Source organism: Dendrobates tinctorius, unplaced genomic scaffold (assembly GCF_039654945.1).
Source record: "Dendrobates tinctorius isolate UK_male_01 unplaced genomic scaffold, ASM3965494v1 ptg000183l, whole genome shotgun sequence".
NCBI lineage: Eukaryota > Metazoa > Chordata > Amphibia > Anura > Dendrobatidae > Dendrobates > Dendrobates tinctorius.
The window spans coordinates 4,088,033-4,112,126 of record NW_027361850.1 but is presented as its reverse complement, the minus strand read 5'-3'; the positions used below and the strand labels follow the sequence as shown (position 1 = coordinate 4,112,126).

General features: G+C 46.3%; 1 long non-coding RNA gene across 1 annotated transcript in view; it reads right to left on the bottom strand.

Annotated features, from left to right (window-relative positions):
- Positions 1 to 8,988: 8,988 nt before the first annotated feature.
- The window catches only part of LOC141055024 (uncharacterized), a 34,624-nt gene continuing 19,518 nt past the window's right edge, over positions 8,989 to 24,094 (bottom strand). Inside the window, exon 2 of the long non-coding RNA XR_012221462.1 lies at positions 8,989 to 10,195. This is a non-coding gene — a long non-coding RNA (uncharacterized lncRNA). The remainder of the gene's footprint in view (positions 10,196 to 24,094) is intronic.

The window sequence follows — 24,094 nt, the reverse complement described above, 5'->3', positions numbered from 1 at the left end:
TTTACCCGACATTTTCTCTCCGGAGAGAAGAATGTCCACACTGATGCTTTTTCTCACTCTGTGGTGTCATCTGAGGTGGAGGAGTGTCCTGTGCACGAGACACCTCTGTACTGCATATGCCACAGTGTCCATCTCAGCGGTGCTGTACGCAGTTATTGCGCTTTCCAGCACTAAGCTTGAGCTGGTTAGTGGCATCCGCAAGGACGGCGCTGTACACACGCAGTGCGGTAGCACCACTGTCGGCTGTGCCATGTGTTTGCTAACAGGACACAGCGTTTCTCTAGGGTTAATCCCTGGTGCCGCAGTAGTGGTTCCTTTAGCCGTAGCCTGTGAGGTAACAGGCTTCGGTGTCTCTTTCTGTGGCTCTGTGCTGTAACAAAGTTCGCTCCTGTGCACACCGGGTCTGAGGTCACTCCGACGGTGTTCAGTTGGCGTCCGCCATTACCGAGCAGCAGTTTGTCATCTCTGCACGGTGGACTCCGGGTTGCGATCGCACTTTATTATATTTTATATTTAGTGCGATCTGCAACCCCTACAATTAGTATTAGTGAAAAATCTCTGTGATGACCATTTATATCAAAAGGTTGCCACTCTCTACACCTTTTAGAGGTTTGCTATATATTTCTTATTTAGTAGTTTGCAAAATTGTATTTATAAGAGTTAAATCATTGTGACGGACTCAGCTACTGCTGAGCCCATTTTCCTTTTAGAGTGGACCCTCTGGGCCGTGGCACCCACCCACCGAGGGCGAGCTTACCTTGTGAGAACCCACCCCCTGTACAGGGAGTGTCAGGGGCAAGACCAAGGGGGTGAGCCACCACGGCAGCTGGACCAGACGGCTGGCTCAAGGAGACGTCAGGCCGCAGTCATCCAGCTCATGATCTCTGGCAGCGATCGGCAGGTTCCGGGCATCCGGCAGGCAAACCAGGTTTCAGGCAAGGAGGCACGACAGATATCCAGGCATGGTGCGTGTTAGGGAACACGCCGAGGTCCAAGGCTAGGTGCGTGTGTAGGGGACACGCCAGGGTTCAAGGCTAGGTGCGTGTGTAGGGGACACGCCAGGGTTCACAAAACAAGACAGGGTGCGTGTGTGGAGACACGCCCAGGCACAAGGTACGAGACAGAGTGTGTGTGAAGAGACACGCCAAGGCACAAGGTACGAGACAGAGTGGGTGTGTAGAGACACGCCAAGGCACAAGGTCACTAGGCAGAGTCCTGCGCATGCAGAGAGGCACGCCAGGATCAGGCGAGACAGAGTCCTATGCGTGCAGAGAGGCACGCCAGGGACAGGCGAGGCAGAGTCCTGCGCGTGCAGAGAGGCACGCCAGGGACTGGGTTCCAGGACAGGGTTAGGGCCTGTGCGTGCAAGAGGGCACGACAGGGGACATGGCAAGGCCTGCGCATACTTTTATAGAAGCACGGGGAGGTATGCCATGGGCAGGCGAGGGCCTGCGCGTGCTTTAGAGAGCACGCAGAGCACAGTGCAGAAACAGCATGAAGTGCAAGGGAGCACAGAGGGCACGACTGGGGCACTGGCTAGCTGATCGGGCTGCGGCACTGACAGAAGGGCAAGACTCCAGCAAACCCGACTGAGACATGGCAGGCGACACAGCTGTCACTGACCGACGAGCACGGCTGAGGCCCAAGCAGGCGGGCACGGCTAGGGCGGGCACGGCTGAGGCACAAACAGGAGGCTAGGAAGGCCAGGTGCATGCAAAGAGCATACGAAGAAAGAGCAAGGGAAGACAAGACGAGAAACAAGGCAGAGCTTAAGCAGACTAAAGAACCAGGAACGGAAGAATAGGCAGAAACACGGAGCAAGAACAGAGCTAGCAGTGGAGCGTAGGCCGAAGCCCAGAGCCGGGCCAAGGGAGAACCTTGGGACTAGCCTAGAAACATGCAAGAGAGCATAATAGGAAAGAGTCTAGCAGCGGAGCGTAGGCCGAAGCCCAGAGCCGGGCCAAGGCAGAGCCTTGGGACTAGACATGGAAAAGAGAGAAGGAAGGGTGCGTGTGCCAGGGAGCACAACAGAGCACCATAGGAGAGAGCGAGGCAGAGAAAGCAAAGACCATAGGGAGGAACAAGGCAGAGCAAGGCAAGGTACGGAACAAGGCATAGCGAAAACAGGCAAGGCAGAGAATAACAGAAGGACTACAAGTCCAAGCAGGACAAGGACGAACATGGCACAACAGACAAACATAAGACAAGGCACGGGACAAGAGATGGAGTACGAGCACGGAGCATGTGCAGAGACGCACGACAGAGCAGAGTGCAAGGGCACAGAATAGAGGGAGCACCCCACAGACCAAGCAGCCATGCAGGGACACCACACAATACTCAGGCCCCGAGCATAGGAATGGGCGGCCTGATATAGGGCATAGCACCTCCTCTTCCAGGTCAGGACCAGGGGAGCACTTCTGGGTTCAGATCCACAGGATAACAGAGCACAGTCACATGATCAGAGTTCCAGACATGACGAGACAACTGCAGATCCAGTGCTGAAACCTAGACAGGTCACATGATCAGAGTTCTAGACATGACGAGATGATTGCCGAACCAGACAGTGCAGGATCCTAGGAAAGGTCACATGATCAGCGTTTCAGACATGACGAGATGATTGCAGAACCAGACAGTGCAGGATCCAGGCAGGAACACATGATCAGGAATCCTAGACATGACGAGAAGATCACAGAAGGCAGAGCAGAAACGCAGGCATCCTGCAGCTCAGACATGAGGTGAGTGTGCACACTGCTCTAGCGAACATGCAGGACAGCAGACAAGATATGCACATCGCTCCAGGAGTTCTTGAGACAAAACAGACATGACAAACATGGCGGACGTGACAGTACCCCCCTCCTTAAGCCCTCTCTTACTGGGGCTGGAAAGAAGAAAAAAAATTCTTCGGCAGAAACCAGAGTTAAGTACAAACTACTCCAACAATGTTGATCCGAACATCTGAAATGGACACCTGCACCGGTCAAGACACAGGAGCCGCGGACGAGACACGGGGATCCAGTGGGGAGAACTGCGGGTAGACAAGCAAGTCTTCTTACTCTGGTTGCCATCATTTCCAAACGAGTTCAGAGGTCAAGGGCCGGGTCTGATTTACACCAGAAAAGTGGCAGGGGTACCGCCATTTTCAGGAGAGTCCAGGAGACATAGGGCAGATCCTTCATCAGATTCTACAACAGACGGGTCATCAGACGGGTAGCCGAGGTACCAGCGGAGTCCATGGCCTGAGTATTCTGTGACGGACTCAGCTACTGCTGAGCCCATTTTCCTTTTAGAGTGGACCCTCTGGGCCGTGGCACCCACCTACCGAGGGCGAGCTTACCTTGTGAGAACCCACCCCCTGTACAGGGAGTGTCAGGGGCAAGACCAAGGGGGTGAGCCACCACGGCAGCTGGACCAGACGGCTGGCTCAAGGAGACACTATTAAGTGTCTGACAACAAGGACGAGCAGGAAGCAAGACGAGACAAGACGTAGGTGCAAGGTAACTTCATTAGAATAACTCAGGATCACATACAGTGTAAACAAGCAAAACGTGCAAGGTGCGCGCGTGGGCACGCCAAGGTCCATAACATGGTACGTGCCAGGTGGCACACCTAGGTACAGGTAAAGGCATGACGGCATCGGACTCTGGACTGCTGGCAACGATCGACATCATCAATGCATCAGGCTGCGGACATCAGCTCCGGACGTCAGGCCGCAGTCATCCAGCTCATGATCTCTGGCAGCGATCGGCAGGTTCCGGGCATCCGGCAGGCAAACCAGGTTTCAGGCAAGGAGGCACGACAGATATCCAGGCATGGTGCGTGTTAGGGAACACGCCGAGGTCCGAGGCTAGGTGCAAGGCAAGGTGCGTGTGTAGGGGACACGCCAGGGTTCAAGGCTAGGTGCAAGGCAAGGTGCGTGTGTAGGGGACACGCCAGGGTTCACAAAACAAGACAGGGTGCGTGTGTGGAGACACGCCCAGGCACAAGGTACGAGACAGAGTGCGTGTGAAGAGACACGCCAAGGCACAAGGTACGAGACAGAGTGCGTGTGTAGAGACACGCCAAGGCACAAGGTCACTAGGCAGAGTCCTGCGCGTGCAGAGAGGCACGCCAGGATCAGGCGAGACAGAGTCCTGCGCGTGCAGAGAGGCACGCCGGGAACAGGCGAGGCAGAGTCCTGCGCGTGCAGAGAGGCACGCCAGGGACAGGGTTCCAGGACAGGGTTAGGGCCTGTGCGTGCAAGAGGGCACGACAGGGGACATGGAAAGGCCTGCGCGTACTTTTATAGAAGCACGGGGAGGTATGCCATGGGCAGGCGAGGGCCTGCGCATGCTTTAGAGAGCACGCAGAGCACAGTGCGGAAACAGCGTGAAGTGCAAGGGAGCACAGAGGGCACGACTGGGGCACTGGCTAGCTGAGCGGGCTGCGGCACTGACAGAAGGGCAAGACTCCAGCAAACCCGACTGAGACATGGCAGGCGACACAGCTGTCACTGACCGACGAGCACGGCTGAGGCCCAAGCAGGCGGGCACGGCTAGGGCGGGCACGGCTGAGGCACAAATAGGAGGCTAGGAAGGCCAGGTGCATGCAAAGAGCATACGAAGAAAGAGCAAGGGAAGACAAGACGAGAAACAAGGCAGAGCTTAAGCAGACTAAAGAACCAGGAACGGAAGAATAGGCAGAAACACGGAGCAAGAACAGAGCTAGCAGCGGAGCGTAGGCCGAAGCCCAGAGCCGGGCCAAGGGAGAACCTTGGGACTAGCCTAGAAACGTGCAAGAGAGCATAATAGGAAAGAGTCTAGCAGCGGAGCGTAGGCCGAAGCCCAGAGCCGGGCCAATGCAGAGCCTTGGGACTAGACATGGAAAAGAGAGAAGGAAGGGTGCGTGTGCCAGGGAGCACAACAGAGCACCATAGGAGAGAGCGAGGCAGAGAAAGCAAAGACCATAGGGAGGAACAAGGCAGAGCAAGGCAAGGTACGGAACAAGGCATAGCGAAAACAGGCAAGGTAGAGAATAACAGAAGGACTACAAGTCCAAGCAGGACAAGGACGAACATGGCACAACAGACAAACATAAGACAAGGCACGGGACAAGAGATGGAGTACAAGCACGGAGCGTGTGCAGAGACGCACGACAGAGCAGAGTGCAAGGGCACAGAATAGAGGGAGCACCCCACAGACCAAGCAGCCATGCAGGGACACCACACAATACTCAGGCCCCGAGCATAGGAAGGGGCGGCCTGATATAGGGCATAGCACCTCCTCTTCCAGGTCAGGACCAGGGGAGCACTTCTGGGTTCAGATCCACAGGATAACAGAGCACAGTCACATGATCAGAGTTCAAGACATGACGAGACGACTGCAGATCCAGGACTGAAACCTAGACAGGTCACATGATCAGAGTTCTAGACATGACGAGATGATTGCTGAACCAGACAGTGCAGGATCCTAGGAAAGGTCACATGATCAGCGTTTCAGACATGACGAGATGATTGCAGAACCAGACAGTGCAGGATCCAGGCAGGAACACATGATCAGGTATCCTAGACATGACGAGAAGATCACAGAAGGCAGAGCAGAAACGCAGACATCCTGCAGCTCAGACATGAGGTGAGTGTGCACACTGCTCTAGCGAACATGCAGGACAGCAGACAAGATATGCACATCGCTCCAGGAGTTCTTGAGACAAAACAGACATGACAAACATGGCGGACATGACAATCATGTTCTTACAATACTAAATTAGGTATTCTTTAAAGCATCAACCATGACCTTACTTTGCCTTGAGAGCTGCTGCTTGACACTTGTGGCTTAAGTTCACTTTGCATCCACTTAAATGCCTAAGTTCTTTAACATTTTGTTCTGCTGCGTGCAATACCTTACATCCATTCACATTAAACTTCATTTGCCACCTCTCTTACCAAACCTCCAAGTTCTCTAAATCCCTCTGTAATACATTACAATACTATTCTTTGCTAATTACTTGTGCTGTTACTCTTCATTGAAAATGATAGGAATTTAAGAGACCTACAACTGAGAGCTGCATAACTACGCAGCATAATGACAAAGCTTTACAATTAAGGAGTCTAACATTTCCCATTCTCCTTTTATAAGGTCTGTTACCCTGTACTCTGACAGTGATCTGTGGCACCCCTGAGGGTTCAGTCGCCACAGAGGTACTGCACCTCCTCCTGAGATGTGGTACCCCACTATCCAGGTAAGGTGGAGACACGTGACTACACTTCAACACTCACATCTCACACGCACACCAGTAGTGTAGCAGAGCAACCTTTGTGGCTTCCTGCTTGGAACACGAAGAGTGCTGAGAGGTAGGTGGAGCTGAGATGACACAAGAGAGTGGGAGAATATTAGGATACGGTCAGTTGGTGAGAGAAGATCCCAAGAGAGGGATGGAGTAAAAGGAAGTGCTGCAGCAGACTTCAGTGACCTGGAGCTGCTGGCACAGGAAAGAGCAATAGAAAGCCTGATTCTTCAGAAGGAAGAAAGATTACTGTAGAATGTAAGGAGAAGAGAACTAAGGACTAGGGTCAGCGCAGAGCCCTTCCTCGAGTTTGAAGCGCATGGCCGGAGTCCGGTCTCTGAGGTTGTATGAAAACTGATGTTCCTGCAGCAGAAACCGGAGGAATAGAAGTTGTCACCACTTTATTCCCATTTAAGACTCGGGGCACAATAGCAACGTGTGTGAGCCGGGACATGACGGATGAAGTCCCCGAAGCAGGCTACAGCTATCTGCCGTACGAGTGGAGTCCCAAGTGACATCTAGAAGGAGGAACTTGAGTTTAATACACAACTACAAGTACTTCAGTTTAAGCGCTAGTGAGGAGACGTTGAGAGAAGGCACATGTTGGAGGAGTGCTGGAAAGGTGTACTTTACCTTGCCTGGGAGTTGGCTGAGCCCCTGACCTGGAGAACATGGCACCGAAGTGGGCACCTGTATGTGCAACAGACTGTGAGTAAAGCCTTGGAACTACAAGCCCTTGTGTCCTCCACTTATTCCTGTGCCTTGCACCCGGCTCTGCTACATCTACTTCTTCACACTATCTCCCCATTTATCAACCTCATCTACTCTGCCCTGGGACTACAGCTCCACCTGTGGGGAGCTTCAACATCATTGCTGCACCACACCATCTGTCCCAGAGAAGCAACCCGGCAGCGCTGGTCAAACTGACCAGAAACCACAGGTGGCGTCATGAATCATCTCAAAATCTTTATCCCCATCACTCTACCCCTTTTACATTGACCGCCTGAGGCCACAGACCGGGTCACTGCCACTGTGACATCTCCCATTGAAATCAACGGGCCCGGCACCGAGTACCCCACGGCCTCTGGGGGTGAGTCAGATCAATCATCGCTGACAATAACATATTAGTAGGAAACTAATTACTGTACTGATGTAACCTTAGACCCAGCGTTTTTTTATCCCATTCAAGGATAATGCATACAGATTGTCTGCCAGTCCGCCAACTGCATGTCTTTACAACAGTACTTTGACATAGGCTCAGCCTAGTAGTAACAACTGAGAAGTAGGCCATAAATGTGTTTGTGACCTTCAATGACCCATCCAAATTTGGACAAGCTCAACTTTGGATACCACAATTGCACCACATGTTAATGAGAGTTCATACACAGTAGGAGGGGTCTTTAGCTAAGGATTCAGTACCTCGCTTTAGGATGACATTGTGAACATATTGTGATACAGTTGCTCACCTGATTACCACTAAAAGATGGTATACTAATTTGAGGCAACCAGGTACTGTATAAAGGTACATTTTTCAAATATGGTACATAGTTGATAGTTACAAACTATGGTTTAAAGCTTGATGGTTACACAACCAAAGAGGGTACACATTTCTGTGGCTGTACATCAGAGTTCTGAAGCAGAGCTTGGCAGATACACATAAAGGGTGTAGAGGCACAATAAAAAGGCCAGTCCCAGAGTCTAAAGTAGCATGTACAGATCATTACCTTCATTCATTCCCAGTGCCATTATGATTCACTTCCTCATCATGTGACCATATGTCTGATTTGGCACACACAGCGTCTTCTGTGTGGACCAAAAGTCGATTTCCCAATGTAAGCGTATGATCAATGTGAATCTCATAGTCTCACTTAATACTTAAATACTTAGTACTTAAATAGGGAAAAAACCCTGCCCTGTCCCTAGGGCTGGGACCCTAACTATCCTTGCTCCCAAAGGTACCTTTAAAGGTGAGGGGATTTGGGCCACAAGCCTTGCTTTTCTCCTGTTATATTCTAAACTGTCCACTCTCCCTCCTCCAGGAGGCCTGGGACAGAAATGCTAATGTCTAAACGCATAAAACAAACAGGGATAACAAAAAGCAACCTACATACAAAACACACACCAAAGGTAGAGAGGTATATAGGAAAGGGGAGGAATGTACAAACCAAATAGAAATAGGACAATGAGGAAACCATACACCCAAAAACAGCATGGACAATCTCAAGCAGCAACAATGATCTCCAACTCAGCACAGTGACTCCAAGGATTTAGGAAGTAAAACTTTCACTGACAAGGAATAAAAGATTTTCCCAGATTTTATAGGGAGAATAAATGACCAGGTATAATGGCAAAAAAAAGTTTTTAACTTCTTCAGCACCAAAGGAAACAAAATCCATTTGATATGAAACACAAACACGCAGGCTAAATGGAAGATCTGTTATTCACAATATGTAGTGATTGTCTAACCCCTTATCACCCAGGAGGATGTGACTCATTAGTGACAATGTCTTGGTTCTTTCACATGAACTCCCGTTGTAACTTTTTACGCCAGGTTCTTCATACTACATTGTGATTACACATTGTGCGAGGATGATGAATACAATTATATGAAAGGCTTTACATTAATAGATTAAGGTGTAATCATTGGTATTAATATGGAAAATCCACTAGTGACAATGCCAGTAAAAATATACCAAAGCTTAAAGAAATATTTCAAAAATCAAATGTACATTTAGTGAGAAAAAAAGATGAATTTATGTACAGAGTGAAATTATAGGACAGGTAGACAGATATATATAGATGGAAAGAAAAATATGACAGATAGTAAAATCAGCTTATCTGACAGTTAAATAAACTATACAGAAATAAATAGAGAAAAGTATATTGACAGTAGGGGCATTAAACTGAGGAAAAAGAGGTTAGATAGCAAAAGTAGGCAGACAGATGACACGTGCATGCCTACATATTCTGTATCATCTTTTATATCCGGCGTAGCACCATTAAAATACAGGCAGACTGAGATAAAGTTGCACAGCGCTGTAATTTACAAGGTGGCATCTTCCTTGCTTTGTAAGCAACAAATGCGTTTTGTGATTTGACGTTTTTGTTGACAATGTACCCAGTTGTTATGTGCAAAGATTAGCACACTGAATAGTAGCAGCTGAAGAGTTTCCTCCTTTTAGTAGAACAGCAGCTTGCCTTATAATTTTTATTGCAAATTTACCATTTGCAGTTTATCCTGATGATGAAGTTGAACAATTTTGAAAGGTGTTGAAAATAAACCGCATAGAAATATCCTTGGTCTCTTGGTTTCATCCATTGATTATCATTGACAGCGTAGTGAACCCTATTTCTCCATTGGTATTTTCTTCTTGGATCTATCAGTGGGCCTGCAGCAGGTAACTTTTTAAGCTACCTTACTTGAGTAGATATGTTTCACATAACTCCAACTCGGTCAGGTGAGCATTTCCCACCACCCTAATTTCCTCTTACACCGTATAACACTCTATTGTGCTTATTTGTTTTTCCAGTTTTTCTCACTTTAACACATGGAAGAGAGTAGAGGTGGCCACATACCTTCAATAGATGACAATCACATGAGCTATTCATCCTGCCACACTTCCCCAAACACATGTAGACTCGGTTTGGCTAAGCCATTGGACAGACACCTCTGGATGAGTATCCTCTAAAGATACTAAAACATCAACCATTGAAATTCCATTTAATTGATCTTTCTACTGACATGTTCTGTTGGGATAGAGTCAGGAGATCCCCATACAGATAAAACAGTTGGCTGATCCCAGTAAACTTGGTGAGTTCAGGCGGCTTTGTCCTTGTGTGCCAGTAAACTTGGTGAGTTCAGGCTGCTTTGTCCTTGTGTGCATGAATACCTTAACGATGCTGGTAGGGCACAAATAACAAGGTCCGATACTGATTTCTGTGGATAAGAAACATGCACTGACTAATAGAAAATAATTACTTTCATCAGCATTCTTACCTTTATCATAAGTTGGGTTGTGGAAAGTATTTAAAAAAGTAATTCAAATGGTGAATATTTACAGGTGACTTCCCTCAAACCTTCATCTTCACCTTCCTGCTGTGTTGATTTAAGAAGCACTCTTAATATTATTATTATTATTATTATTATTATTATTATTAATTATTATTATTAATAATAATATTTATCCAGGAAATTTCCCATCACAGATGTCACCATTCCAGTGGAATTATCAGACAATGATGGCTGGTAGGAAAAAACATCTACATAAATTCTGCATGGTTGGTTCTATGTGATCACGAAAGGCTATTTGTGAAAGTAAATAACTATGGAGGTAAATTATCATTTTCATGATGTGAAAATTCTGGCAAAATTGAAATATCAATTAATTTATTGTGAAAAAGGGCCAGCAGACGAAGAGTGGTGGGAGGTATAAATTAATCTAGTTAGGAAAAGAGGAGACTGCAATAGTTGAGGTGAAAAATTACAATAGCTTGAATTAAGACCTTGATGCTCTCTTAAAAAAGTAGGAGGATGAGAATTTTTTAATTATTCTGTAGACTTTAGCGATAGGACTTTGAGATGCTCCACATATAAAGAACAAAGAATGCATCAAGGCAGTGGGCATGTGGTGTAGACACAACAGAACTGGTAAGGTTTGCAAAACGATGGAAGGAAATGTTTTTTGCAGCAACCTCCAGTAGTCCCAGAAACAGGAAATCCAGAGGATAGGACTAGAAAAGTATATGTGTGTCACATTCATAAGATTAGTTTTGTAGAATAAATGAAGAGATGAGAGTGGAAAGTGTAGTTTTGTAGATTGAAACAATATTAACATAGAGGGCTATGCCGAAATAGGGAGTGCCAAGAAAATAGAACTACACTTACCAGTAGTTGGATTTCTAAGACCCTCCACGACAGCACATAGGAGGTTGCCTCCCCATCCTGATTAGTGACAGGAAACAAGAGGTTAAATAGCCCTCCCCTTCCTCTAATCCCCAGTGTTTTCCAAGGACCACATAGAGTGAATGCTTGAAATATTATTTATTCACATAAGTCACATGAACAAAATTTTGTTAGGGGGGGAAATTACCCATACTGTCGTGGAGGGTCTTAGAAACCCAACTACAGGAAAGTGTAGCTCTAGTTTCTCTAATCCCCTCCATGACAGCACATAGGAGGTATACCAAAGGATAATGGTTTAGGGAGGGACCACGGCTTGCAGGACTTTCCTGCCAAAGGCTAGATCTCGTACTGACATAAGATCTAATCTATAATGCCTCGTGAAGGTATGGACTGAAGTCCAGGTCACGGCCTTGCAGATCTGCTCAATGGATGCATCAGCTTTTTCTGCCCAGGAGACGGAGACAGCTCTGGTGGAGTGGGCTTTCAGGAATACCGGAGGAGGTAGATCCTGGCTTTTATAAGCGGCCATTATCGCTTTTTTGATCCAGTTAGCTAGGGAGCTTTTGGACGCTTTCTTCCCCTTGTTTGGTCCGCCATACTGTAAGAGATTCTGATCTTTCCTCCAAAGTTTTGTCTCTTCCAAATAGGTCAGAACTGCTCGCCGGACATCCAGTGAATGGAATCCTCTTTCTCTCTCGTCCCTTGGGCTATCACAGAAGGAGGGCAGTATTATTTCCTGGGATCTGTGGAAATCTGAAGACACTTTTGGCACAAAGGAAGGGTCTAGCCGAAGAATTAGCCTATCATCCAGAATTTTTAGATAGGGTTCTCTGATGGACAGAGCCTGAATTTCTCCCACTCTCTTTGCCATTGTAAGGGCTACGAGTAGTGCTGTTTTCCAGGATAGTTTATCTATCTGAGCCTGGTCGATTCAAATGGAGTGTTCGTTAGACCCTTTAGTACTATATTCAGGTCCCATGTCGGGGCCATGTTGGATTTATTTGGATGAATTCTGGAAGCTGCTGATATAAACCTCTTGATCCATCGATGCTCTGCCATGCTTTGATCGAAGAAAGAACTTAGGGCTGATATTTGTACCTTCAAGGTGCTTGGTTTCAGACCCTTGGATAACCCATCCTGTAAGAAGGCTAGGATCTTTGACACGTTGGGGTGGAAGGGATCTATGGGAGTGGATCCGTACCATACTGAAAAGGTTTTCCATATTTTGTAATATATGGCATTTGTGATAGGTTTCCTACTTTTTTGAAGTGTAGCTATCACTGCATCTGAGAGGCCTCTGGCTTTCAGAATTGTGGTTTCAGAAACCAGGCTGCCAAGCTTAGGCTGTGGGGAGCCGGGTGAAGGATGGGACCTTGAAGTAGAAGGTTGCGGTCCGTGGGCAGGATCAGGGGACCCTCTGAGTTCATCAGTTTTAGGGCTCCGAACCAGCTCCTTTTTGGCTAGGGAGGGGTAATCAGGATAGTGTTGACCCCGTCTGTCCTGACCTTTTTCAGAGTTCTTGGTATTAGGGGAATCGGCGGAAAGGCGTATGCCAGTCCGAAGTTCCACGGGTGAGCGAAGGCGTCTACTCTTGAGTGTTTCTCGTTCGGCCCTATGGAGAAGTAATGCTTTATTTTGGCATTCTCCCAGCTCGCAAATAGGTCTACCTCTGGGAGACCCCATTTTTTGGTTAACCCCTTCCCGACCTGTGACACAGAGTATGCGTCATGAAAGTCGGTGCCAATCCGACCCATGACGCATACCCTGTGTCATGACTTCAAAGCCCCCCTGTGGGTCGGGTGACCGGGGTCAATGAAAGGTCACCTGACCCGCAGATACAGGGGGCTTTGTAATTCACCACAGGGGGCTTGGCTTCGCCCCCACGTGGCTACGATCACTCTGATTGGCTGTTAAAAGTGAAACAGCCAATCAGAGCGATAGTAATATTTCATCAATGAAAATTGATGAAATATTACAATCCAGCCATGGCCGATGCTGTAGTAGCATTGGACATGGCTGGTGACAACGATCCGACCTCCCCACCGGCGATCGCCCCCCCGCCACTGAATGACAGCGGCGATCTGCCGCCTCTGTCATCATCTGCCCCCCTCCCCTTCCCTCCACTCCCTGCCAGCTTCCGATCCCCCCTCACCCCCCCGGTACCTTCTGAGTCCCCCTGTTGCTCCCGGTGTCCCGCGGGTCCGGATCATGGGCACCGCCATCTTGGAAAATGGCGGGCGCATGTGCAATACGCCCGCCCAAATCTGCCGGCTGCAGATTCCATTCTTTCATTTTGATCACTCTCACAGTGATCAAAATGAAATAAAAAGTAAATAAACCCCCCGATTATCACCCCCATAGGTAGGCGCAACTGATAAAATAAAGAAAATATTTTTATTTTTCCTTTTGGGTTAGGGTTAGGATTAGGGTTAGGGTTGGAATTAGGGTTAGGGTGGGAATTAGGGTTAGAGTGGAGTTATGGTTAGGGTTGCAATTAGGGTTAGGGTGCAATTAGGGTTAGGGTTGCAATTAGGGTTAGGGTGGAATTAGGGTTAGGGTTGGAATTAGGGTTAAGATTAGGGTTAGGGGTTTGTTAGGGTTAGGGTTGGGATTAGGGTTAGGCTTGTGGTTAGCGTTGGAATTAGGGTTAGGGGTGTGTTGGGGTTAGGGTTTTGGCTAGGGTTGGGATTAGGGTTAGGGATGTGTTGGGGCTAGGGTTGTGGTTAGGGGTGTGTTGGGGTTAGGGTTGGAGATAGAATTGAGGGGTTTCCACTGTTTAGGCACATCAGGGATCTCCAAAAGCGACATGGTGCCACCATTGATTCCAGCCAATTTTGCGTTCAAAAAGTCAAACGGTGCTCCCTCCCTTCCAAGCCCCGACATGTGCCCAAACAGTGGTTTACCCCAACATATGTGGTATCAGTGTACTCAGGAAAAATTGCACAACTTTTGGGGACTAATTTCTCCTGTTACCCTTGGAAAAATAAAAATTTGGGGGCTAAAAAATTATTTTTGTGGAAAAAAATGATTTTTTCCTTTTCACGTCTCTGCATTATAAACTTCTGTGAAGCACTTGGGGGTTCAAAGTGCTCACAACACATCTAGATAAGTTCCTTGGAAGGTCTAGTTTCCAAAATGGGGTCACTTGTGGGGGATTTGCACTGTTTAGGCAAATCAGGGGCTCTGCAAACGTAATGACAACCGCAGACAATTTCAAAACATCACTACTTCCATTCCGAGCCCTGAGATGTGCCCAAACAATGGTTCCCCCCCACAAATGGGGTACCAGTGTACTCAGGACAAACTGGACAACAACTTTTGGGGTCCAATTTCTCCTGTTACCCTTGTGAAAATAAAAAATTGCGAGCTAAAAAATCATTTTTTGAGGAAAAAAATGATTTTTTATTTTCATGGCTCTGCGTTATAATCTTCTGTGAAGCACTTGGTGGCTCAAGGTGCTCACCACACATCTAGATAAGCTCCTTGGGGGTCTAGTTTCCAAAATGAGGTCACATGTGGAGGGTTTCTACTGTTTAGGCACACAGGGGCTCTGCAAATGTAACATGACACCCGCAGACCATGCCATCAAAGTCAGGATTTCAAAATGTCACTACTTCCCTTCTGAGCTTCCGACGTGCTCCCAAACAGTGGTTTCCCCCACATATGGGGTATCAGCGTACTCAGGACAAACTGTACAACAACTTTTGGGGTCCAATTTCTCCTGTTACCCTTGTGAAAATAAAATATTGGGGACTAAAAAATATTTTTTTAGGAAAAAAAAATTTTTATTTTCACGGCTCTGCGTTATAAACTTCTGTGAAGCACCTGGGGGTTCAAAGTGCTCACTATGTATCTTGAGAAGTTCCTTAGGGGGTCTAGTTTACAAAATGGGGTCATTTGTTGGGGAGCTCCAAAGTTTAGGCACACAGGGGCTCTCCAAACACGACATGGTGTCCGCTAACGATTGGAGCTAATTTTTATTTCAAAAAGTCAAATGGCGCTCCTTCCCTTCTGAGCCCTGCCGTGCACCCAAACAGTGGTTCCGCCCACATATGGGGTACCAGCGTACTCAGGACAAACTGGACAACAACTTTTGTGGTCCAATTTCTCCTGTCAGCCATGTGAAAATAAAAAATAACGTGCTAAAAATCATTTTTGAGGAAAAAAAATGATATTTTTATTTTCACTGCTCTACGTTATAAACTTTTGTGAAGCTCTTGGGGGTTCAAAGTGCTCACTACATATCTAGATAAGTTCCTTAAGCGGTCTAGTTTCCAAAATGGTGTCACTTGTAGGGGGTTTTCACTGTTTAGGCACACAGGGGCTCTCCAAACGCGACATGGTGTCCGATAACGATTGGAGCTAATTTTTCATTCAAAAAGTTAAATGGTGCTCCTTCCCTTCCAGGCCCTGCTGTGCATCCAAACAGTGGTTTATGACCATATATGAGGTATCGGTGTACTCAGGAGAAATTGCCCAACAAATTTAAGGATCCATTTTATCCTGTTGCCCATGTGAAAATGAAAAAATGATGCTAAAAGAAAATTTGTGTTGGAAAAATTAAAATGTCCATTTTTTCCTTCCACGTTGCTTTAGTTCCTGTGAAGCACCGGAAGGGTTAATAATCTTCTAGAATGTAGTTTTGAGTAGCTTGAGGGGTGCAGGTTTTAGAATGGTGTCACTTTTGGGTATTTTCTGCCATATAGACCCTTCAAAGTGACTTCAAATGTGAGGTGGTCCCTAAAAAAATGGTTTTGTAAATTTTGTTGTAAAAATGAGAAATCGCTGGTCAACTTTTAACCCTTATAACTTCCTAACAAAAAAAAACTTGTTTCCAAAATTGTGCTGATGTAAAGTAGACATGTGGGAAATGTTATTTAGTACCTATTTTATGTCACATAACTCTCTGGTTTAACAGAATAAAAATTCAAAATTTGAAAATTGTGAAATTTTCAAAATTTTCGCCAAATTTCTGATTTTTTCACAAATAAACGCAAAAATTATCGACCTAAATTTACAACTACCATGAAGCCCAGTATGTCACAAAAAACAGTCTCAGAATCACTAGGATGTGTTGAAGCGTTCCAGAGTTATTACATCACAAAGGGACACTGGTCAGAATTGCAAAAAATGGCCTGGTCATTAAGGTCAAAATAGACTGGGTCGAAGGGGTTAAGGTATGGAATACTCTGGCGTTGAGGCTCCATCCCTCTGGATCTAAGTCTGTCCTGCTTAGGCAGTCTGCCTCGGTGTTGTCGGATCCTTTTAGGTAGAGACCTGAAAGGGACTGGAGATTGTGTTCTGCCCGGCTGAATATCCGTGCCGAAACGTTCTGCAGACTTCCGTATTTTTTGCTGCCCTGATGACGTAGATGGCCACAGTGGTCATATTGTCAGAGTAAATTCGGACATGGGTTCCCTGGACCAATGTTTCTGCTGCCTTTAGGGCTTCTTCTACCGCTCTCAGTTCTCTGTAGTTTGAAGATTGTTTTTCCATGTCTCTGGGCCAGAGTCCCCGGAAGATTCCCTGAGACGATACTGCTCCCCAGCCGCATTTGCTGGTGTCTGTTGTGATTGATGTCATGGGATCTTGTATCCAGGGTGTCCTTTTCACTAGATTTCCCTTGTTGAGCCACCAGTTGAGAGACGTGCTGGGGTAAGGAGATTCTCGTATTGAGGGTCTCCGGGTTTTGTTCCAGCGGGAAAGGATATATCTCTGGGTATCCTTGAGTGGGCCTGGGCCCAGGGGACCGCTTGGATGCATGAAGTCATTGACCCCAATGTTGACATGGCAAACCTTATGGTCAATGTATTCTGACTTTTTAGAGTCCGAACTTTTGATCTCACACCCACCTGCTTGGTGGACAGAAGAGAGGATATTTGGCTGTGGGAATCCAGGAGTATCCCTAGAAAGATCTTCCTGGTTGAGGGATTCAGGTCTGATTTCTCCATGTTTACCATCCAGCCCAGGGAATGGTGTTGGAGGGAGCCAAGACCAGGAGGTCATCTAAGTAAGGGACAACAAATATCTCCTTCCCTCTGAGGAAAGCTACCACTTCTGCCATTATCTTTGTGAATCTTCAGGGTGCCGAAGAGATGCCGAAGGGTAGAACTCTGAATTCGAAGTGGTGTACTTCCGTGTCTAGAGTGACTGCGAACCTTAGATATTGACAATGGGATGGATGGATGGGAACGTGGTAATAGGCCTCTTGGAGATCTATGGTGGCCATAGCAAAGTCTCGTCCAATCAGTGGTATCGTAGTCTTTATCGATTCGATCTTGAATCATTGGTATCAGACATATTGGTTTAGCTTCTTCAGGTTGATGATGACCCGGTATTTCCCACTTGGCTTTTTTACTAAGAACAGTCGGGAGTAGTGGCCCTGACCTTGTTCCAGTTCTGGGACTGGAGAGATTACCGCTGATGATAGCATCTTTTGGAGCTCGCCGTGTAGAACCTTTTGCAGTTTTGCTGACGGAAGATGTGTAACTTCCAAGTTTTGTGGGGGGCTGGAGGAAAATTCTATTTTTTCCCCCCATCTGACCGAGTCCAGGATTTTTTGGTTTGTTGTTATCTCCTGCCAGTTTGGAAGGTATCCTGCAATTCTGCCCCCTACTTGCTTGGCGTCAATTTTTGTCTCTGAACGGTAATCGTGAAAAATATTCCTGCCTCTTCCGCCTTTTGGGTAGCTCCAACATCCCATCTTCCCTTTACCCCTGTATTGCGGGGTTTGAGTCTGGGGTGGATGATAGGGTTTTTTCTTTGGTGGTTTTGGCTCAGGAAGGTTTTTCTTCTTGTCGGTCACCATCTCTAATAGTTCGTCCAATGCTGGCCCAAATACGTATTCGCCCTTGAATGGGATAGAGCAGAACTTTGATTTTGATAGGATATCCCCACTCCACATTTTTAGCCATAGGGCTCTTCGAGTGGTGTTAGAGAGCACGGACGATCTTGCCGCAATATGGATCGACTCTGCCAAGGAGTCTGCTAAAATGGAGGCTGCCTTCTGTAGAAGTGGTAGAGAGGCAAGGAGATCTTCCTTTGAAGTTCCCCTTTTTATATGGTCTCCTAGCTGCTGAAGCCAGAGGTACAGGGTCCTGGTTACACAGGCCGATGCAACATTTGTTTTCAAGGAAGTCGCTGAGGCTTCCCAGGACTTTCTCAATAGGCTATCCAGCTTCCGGTCCAGCGGGTCTTTTAGCTGTGAGGAGTCCTTGAAGGGTAACGTAGTCTTTTTAGCTATTCTGGCTACCTGGATATCCACTTTTGGAATTTCAGTCCAAGGTTTCACGGCTTCTTCGTCCAGGGGAAATTGATCCTTCATTTCGCCTGGGATACTTAGCTTCTTTTCCGGGAGTTCCCATTCTTCCCAAATTAGACTCTGGATATTATTATGGATAGGGAAAACCATTTTCTTCCTGGATTTCAGGCCGCCAAATAGGTCATCCTGCACTGAGCGGGGTGGTCTATCTTCTTCTACTCCCATTGTGTTCCTGACTACTGAGAGAAGTTCCTCCATATCATCTGAGGAAAAGAACCACTTCTTATCATCTTCTGACTGGACTGGGGTTAGTTCCCCCTCTTCCCTCCAGTCCACCGAAACTGATGATTCGGGTTCTGAATCTGAGATGTCCTCAGGGGCGTATTTCCTCTTCCTTGAGGTTGAGGGCCCCCCCCGGAGGACTGGGAGAAGGTAGACAGGGACGACTGCATTTCCTGTTGCATCATCCCCCTTAATTTCTCTATCAGGGATGGTTGTTCCTCCCATATGATTTTTGCCGTGCACTGCTGGCACAATGTCTTTTTATAATCGGAGGAGAGTTTTTTCCTACAGATGGCGCATTTTCGGCTTGTAGGTTTTCTTCCGTTTTTGGTGTAGGATCTTTGTCTCCCTGAAAGAGAGAGAAGGAGGGGGGCCCTAAGAATGGGTCCTAAACCAAAAAGGTATATACCCTTTTCTGAGTGTACTCACTGGGCCAGGGTTTGAGCTGGGCCCTGCAGATGCAGCTTTCAGGGAAGGCACATCCATCATGCAGACATTTGTCCTACCTTAAGGCGTCTTCCATCAGGGTCCATAAATAGGAACCGAGATCCAGCTTCCTTTCCCTCATCCAATTGGTTGAGATCGCTCCCCCTCAAGATCCTGGCGCCACTTTCTATTCCCCTTTTTTTTTTTTTAATTTCCCACCAAGATGGCGGTGCGCTCCACTGTGGAACGCAGGGAGGAGGTGACGTCGCGTCTCCAGGCCTCGTGGTGTGCGTCACTTCCGGTGCATGCCGCTCAGGAGAGACAGGCATGCGGCACGCGGGGGGAGCGAATACCGGGCTGGGGAGCTACGGGAGGCCCCCAGGCCCTACTCACCATCCAGCATTGCTGAAAGCGCCGGAGGATGGTGTGGGTCCCGCCAGCGGCGGGAGCAGAAACGGGGAGGAAGGTGCTGGACGATCGACCCCGGCTGCCCGGCTCAGGGTAAGGAAAACCCCGGGATGTCGCCGGCCCCATCCACAGAGCACATCCTCTTCATTCATGTTTAGGGACAGGAAAACACTGGGGATTAGAGGAAGGGGAGGGCTATTTAACCTCTTGTTTCCTGTCCCTAATCAGGATGGGGAGGCAACCTCCTATGTGCTGTCATGAATGGGATTAGAGAAAGATACATTCACCATCCTGTTAAATAAGTGAAAGCAAATGCCATTGAATTCAGTGTCCAGAATGCTAAGATTGTGAAACAGTAGTTGTTGGTGTTAAATACGTAAGAATTATTTGAAAGTATGTATCTTGGTGAATGTACAGGTTGGAATCTAGATAGAAGAGGATCAAGGAGTAAATCAAATTAAAAAAAGCTGGGATTGTCTGTTATAGTATCTGGAAGGCAGAAAAATCCACCCCATACATAATAAAATTGAAGAAAGCACCTGATTTTGGCAACATCAACCATCCATCTAATTTTTATGGGGTCTCTTGAATCCTTCCTGAGATAAGAGGACATTTTGAATTTAAAAACCCCATCTTTGCTTTTCTAGAAGTATGCCACTGTCAGAGATTTTTGGCAGCAGCTTATTTCCACTCGTCTTCATGTCTGGCACTAGTACTGGCATGACCACATTCACAGTCGACCGGTACTGGTGCCAGACATGAATGATTTTGACGATGAAACAGGGACGCTCTTTACAAAATTAACAATAATAAATTTTATTTCTATAGCACCGACATATTCCGCAGCACTTTACATTTCAGAGGGGATTTATACAGACAATAGACATTACAGCATATAGATTATAACAAATACCAAGAGGAATGAGGGCCCTGCTCGCAAGCTTACAGTCTATGAGGAAAGAGGTAGACACGAAAGGTGGGTGGTAACAGTTGCCCTGATTGTATGGGCCAGCCATAATGTAAAGTGTGTAACAGTACAGATGCAGAGGGCTAATGGATGCATAAAGCATGTGGGAACATGATGCGGGGAACTTGGTTATGGTAAAACTTTTGGCTGTGCCACACAGGGATAGATTAGGTTTATGTGTTGAGGCGATAGGCCAGTCTGAATAAATGCATTTTCAGGGCACGCTTAAAATTGTGGGGATTGGGGACTAATCGTATTGACCTGGGAAGTGCATTCCAAAGAATTGGCACAGCACGTGTAAAGTCTTGGAGATGGGTGTGGGAGGTTCTGATTATTGAGGATGCTAACCTCAGGTCATCAGCAGAACGGAGGGCACGGGTAGGGTGGTATACTGAAACAAGGGAGGAGATGTAGGGTGGTGCTGAGCCATGGAGGGCTTTGTGGGTGAGGGTAGTGTCAAAGAAATGGTTAATCTTAGTTTCTATAGAACAGAAAAATAACTGAAAAACAACTTGTAACCCATGACACTATTTTAATTGTTATCATCTGTCTACGTGGTTAGACAATTCTGCCAAGTGGTCAGTTCCAAAATTCTCTCTTTTCTTAGAATAATGTCTAAAATGTCAAGGCCAAGTATTCTGGCCTATTAGTATTACCGGATGCAGTTCCACGAATTGTTAAATTGATATCAAGGAAGTGCCATATTCCCGTCATCCCCAATTAGACACATAATATATCATTTTGTCATATCTGTTATATAACTATTGTTTTTGCCAACTATCCACCATTTTGCAATTGTTACATAATATTACGGAAATTGTCTATATTTGTCTATTTCCTCTTTTGTGATCCTATAAAAGAAGTACCCATCTCAATAAAGGGGGAGATTAACTTGAAAGACAAGCCTCCTGTGTCTCTCTTTTTACGTCTCCATTCCTAGGATCCTAGGTAAGAGAAGCTCTAAATGAGCTTTACCCGAGGTTGGTGATTAGAGGAAAAATCCCGGCGCTGACAAACTTGGAGGCCCGTAGCGAGATTGAATTCCCCTTTAACTATCAATTTGGACTGAAAAGGATTGCCTTGCTCTGTCGGGGGGAGAACAGAAAGGAGACCCGGGTACGTGAGCCATTTTGGCTCACATCCTTTCTTGTCTCCCTAAGACAGGGTAGGTAGGTCAGTCTGTCTGGATCTTTGAATGGGAATCCCCTCGGGTAACAAAAATTAAGGTTTGTTTTATTTTTTTTATTTTAAGTTTTTTAATTTTTTTTGCTTGTTTTGTTTCTTTTGTTCCTTGGCTTTAATCTTTTGTTTGTGGTTGTATATTTATATTTGTTTATCTGTCTAAAAATACTAACCATCCTAACATTCTAATTTTGTGTGCTTGATATTGCATTGCCAGTACAAGACCGGGCAACAGATCAAAAGTGCTGCTAAAAAATTATTTTTTTTTCTCATGAATGATCTTAAATCTTGAAAGGGGTGTGAGTTGAATGGGTGTTATATGTAGAAGGCAGAACTGAAAATAGAAAGTAATGTTGTGTTATACATGTTCCACCCTTCTCACTTTGATTGCTATTCTGGTTTTTCTTTGGTTGGTGGATTATGTTATTATGTGTTTTTGTTGCTCTGCTAGTTGCTAAGTAGTAGAAAGAATAAGCTAAGTAGTAAAAGGATAAGAATTGGTTGATAAATGTCCTGTGATCAGTGTGTTCAAAGTATAGTTATAAAGAGTTTGCAGACAGATGCGACCCCACGTTACTGGAAGACTGAGGGGAAAATCACGGGAGGAGTTGGCTGGTGGGCTGCCATAACCTGGCTTGGATCTGTGAGAGTGTATATTTTGACTATAAATATTCATTTTAGAGTGCCTCGAGATACCCCGGTCAATTGTGAGATAGCAGAGGTATTGCGAAGATTTGGAAGTACAGGAGCCAGTTACTGTCCGGTGGCTTTGAGACACTTTGAGATGAATACTAGTTTGTGAAGTGTACATGTTACTTGTACATGCCGTGTGGAAGTTGTTTGTGTTCAGTTACGATTTGTCAAAAAAGGGTGAGAAGAGTAAGGTCTGATTGGTTTTTGGAAAGAGTACATTTAGCGCCAGTTGTTCCTCATCAGTACAGAAGAGCAAATAAATTGTACCGAGTATTTACCTGTCATATAGTGCCACACCCTCATGCATTATTGAAAAGTTGGTCATACATCTTAGAGACTAGATGGTACATGCCAAGGTGGCAAGATATAGTCTCACATGAATACTATTTTGATCTCTCTGAAATAGACTCAGGAATAGATTTGACATGCTCAGAGTCTAGTGAAAACTCAGGATCTGATTCTGATGTATAAGGAATATGTAGGGCTTGCTTTTGGAATAATATTGTTTGTAGCAACTTATAGTTACCTGTTCTACAAGGTGTGTAGTAGAATCAGGGCAGAACAGAAAGTACAAGTTCAGCTTGTTACTTTAGAAGCAGAGACTGCTGGACATCATAATCGACCAGTGGGATCCTGCTAGATATCGGAACTGAAGATAGGAGTAGCTGACCATGACGGTTTCCGATATAGATAGCCAGAACTGAAGATAGGAGTAGCCGACCGTGACAGTTTCTGAAACAGACAGACAGAGCTGAAGATAGGAGGTGGCTGACCTTGACAGCTTCTGATTCAGATAGCTTTTTGCTATGGGTACTAAGTTTACCAGGCCAGGATGAAACACAGATCCAAGATATAAAATGAGGGACCTGGTGCGCTTGGAACATGGGCAAAAAGCGGTTAAAAATGCTACAAAAATTTTAAAGCAAGCAGGGATGCCGGAGAATGGGTGTTTAGACGTTGAGAGATGGAAACAATTTAGCAAAGAGCATGATAAGTGGATCGAGAGGCATGGTTATGAGGAACAAGTGGCTGCTTGGATGAGAACGGCTGAGCAGCATGATCCATATTTTAATACTGATAATGATGATGATGAGAGTGAGTTCGCCCAGAATAGAAGAGGGAGAAATCTAATAGCGCAGGGACAAGCAACAGCCCCTCCTTTACAACGACAGCCTGTGTCCACGGCTCCCTCCGCCCCTTTGAGTGAGAGAGAGGAAGTCTCAGTCAGTGATTCAAAAGTTACAAGTAGTTGTAGCCCTATAAGGGAAAGAATCATTAGTGGAAAGGACATAGAATCTATGTCCACTGAAGCAGCGACGGCTAGTACTGTGCCTTATTTTTCTTCACCATCATTTTTGTCTCCACCAGATTTTCATATGTCAGGACTCCGTTCTGGTCAGATACCAGTGATTTATCAGACACCAGGGACCCCATTTATTCAGTATGTGGGGGAGAGAATGATTCCTCCTGCATCTCCAATGCAGAGGCAAAAGAGCCCCTTTACTTTTGAATCTTCTCCTCCTACATATTCGGTTACAAATCAATACCCTGCACTTCCAAGGGAATCCCTAGATAGTTTTTCCACCCCAATAAAAAGTTCTGGACAGGGAGGACGGGAGGTTTCAGGGGGAAGTGGGGATGATTTTAGATTGCAAATGACACCCAGTCCCTCTCAAGGTAGTTCACAGGTGGCTAAGCTAAAGTTGATTAGGGA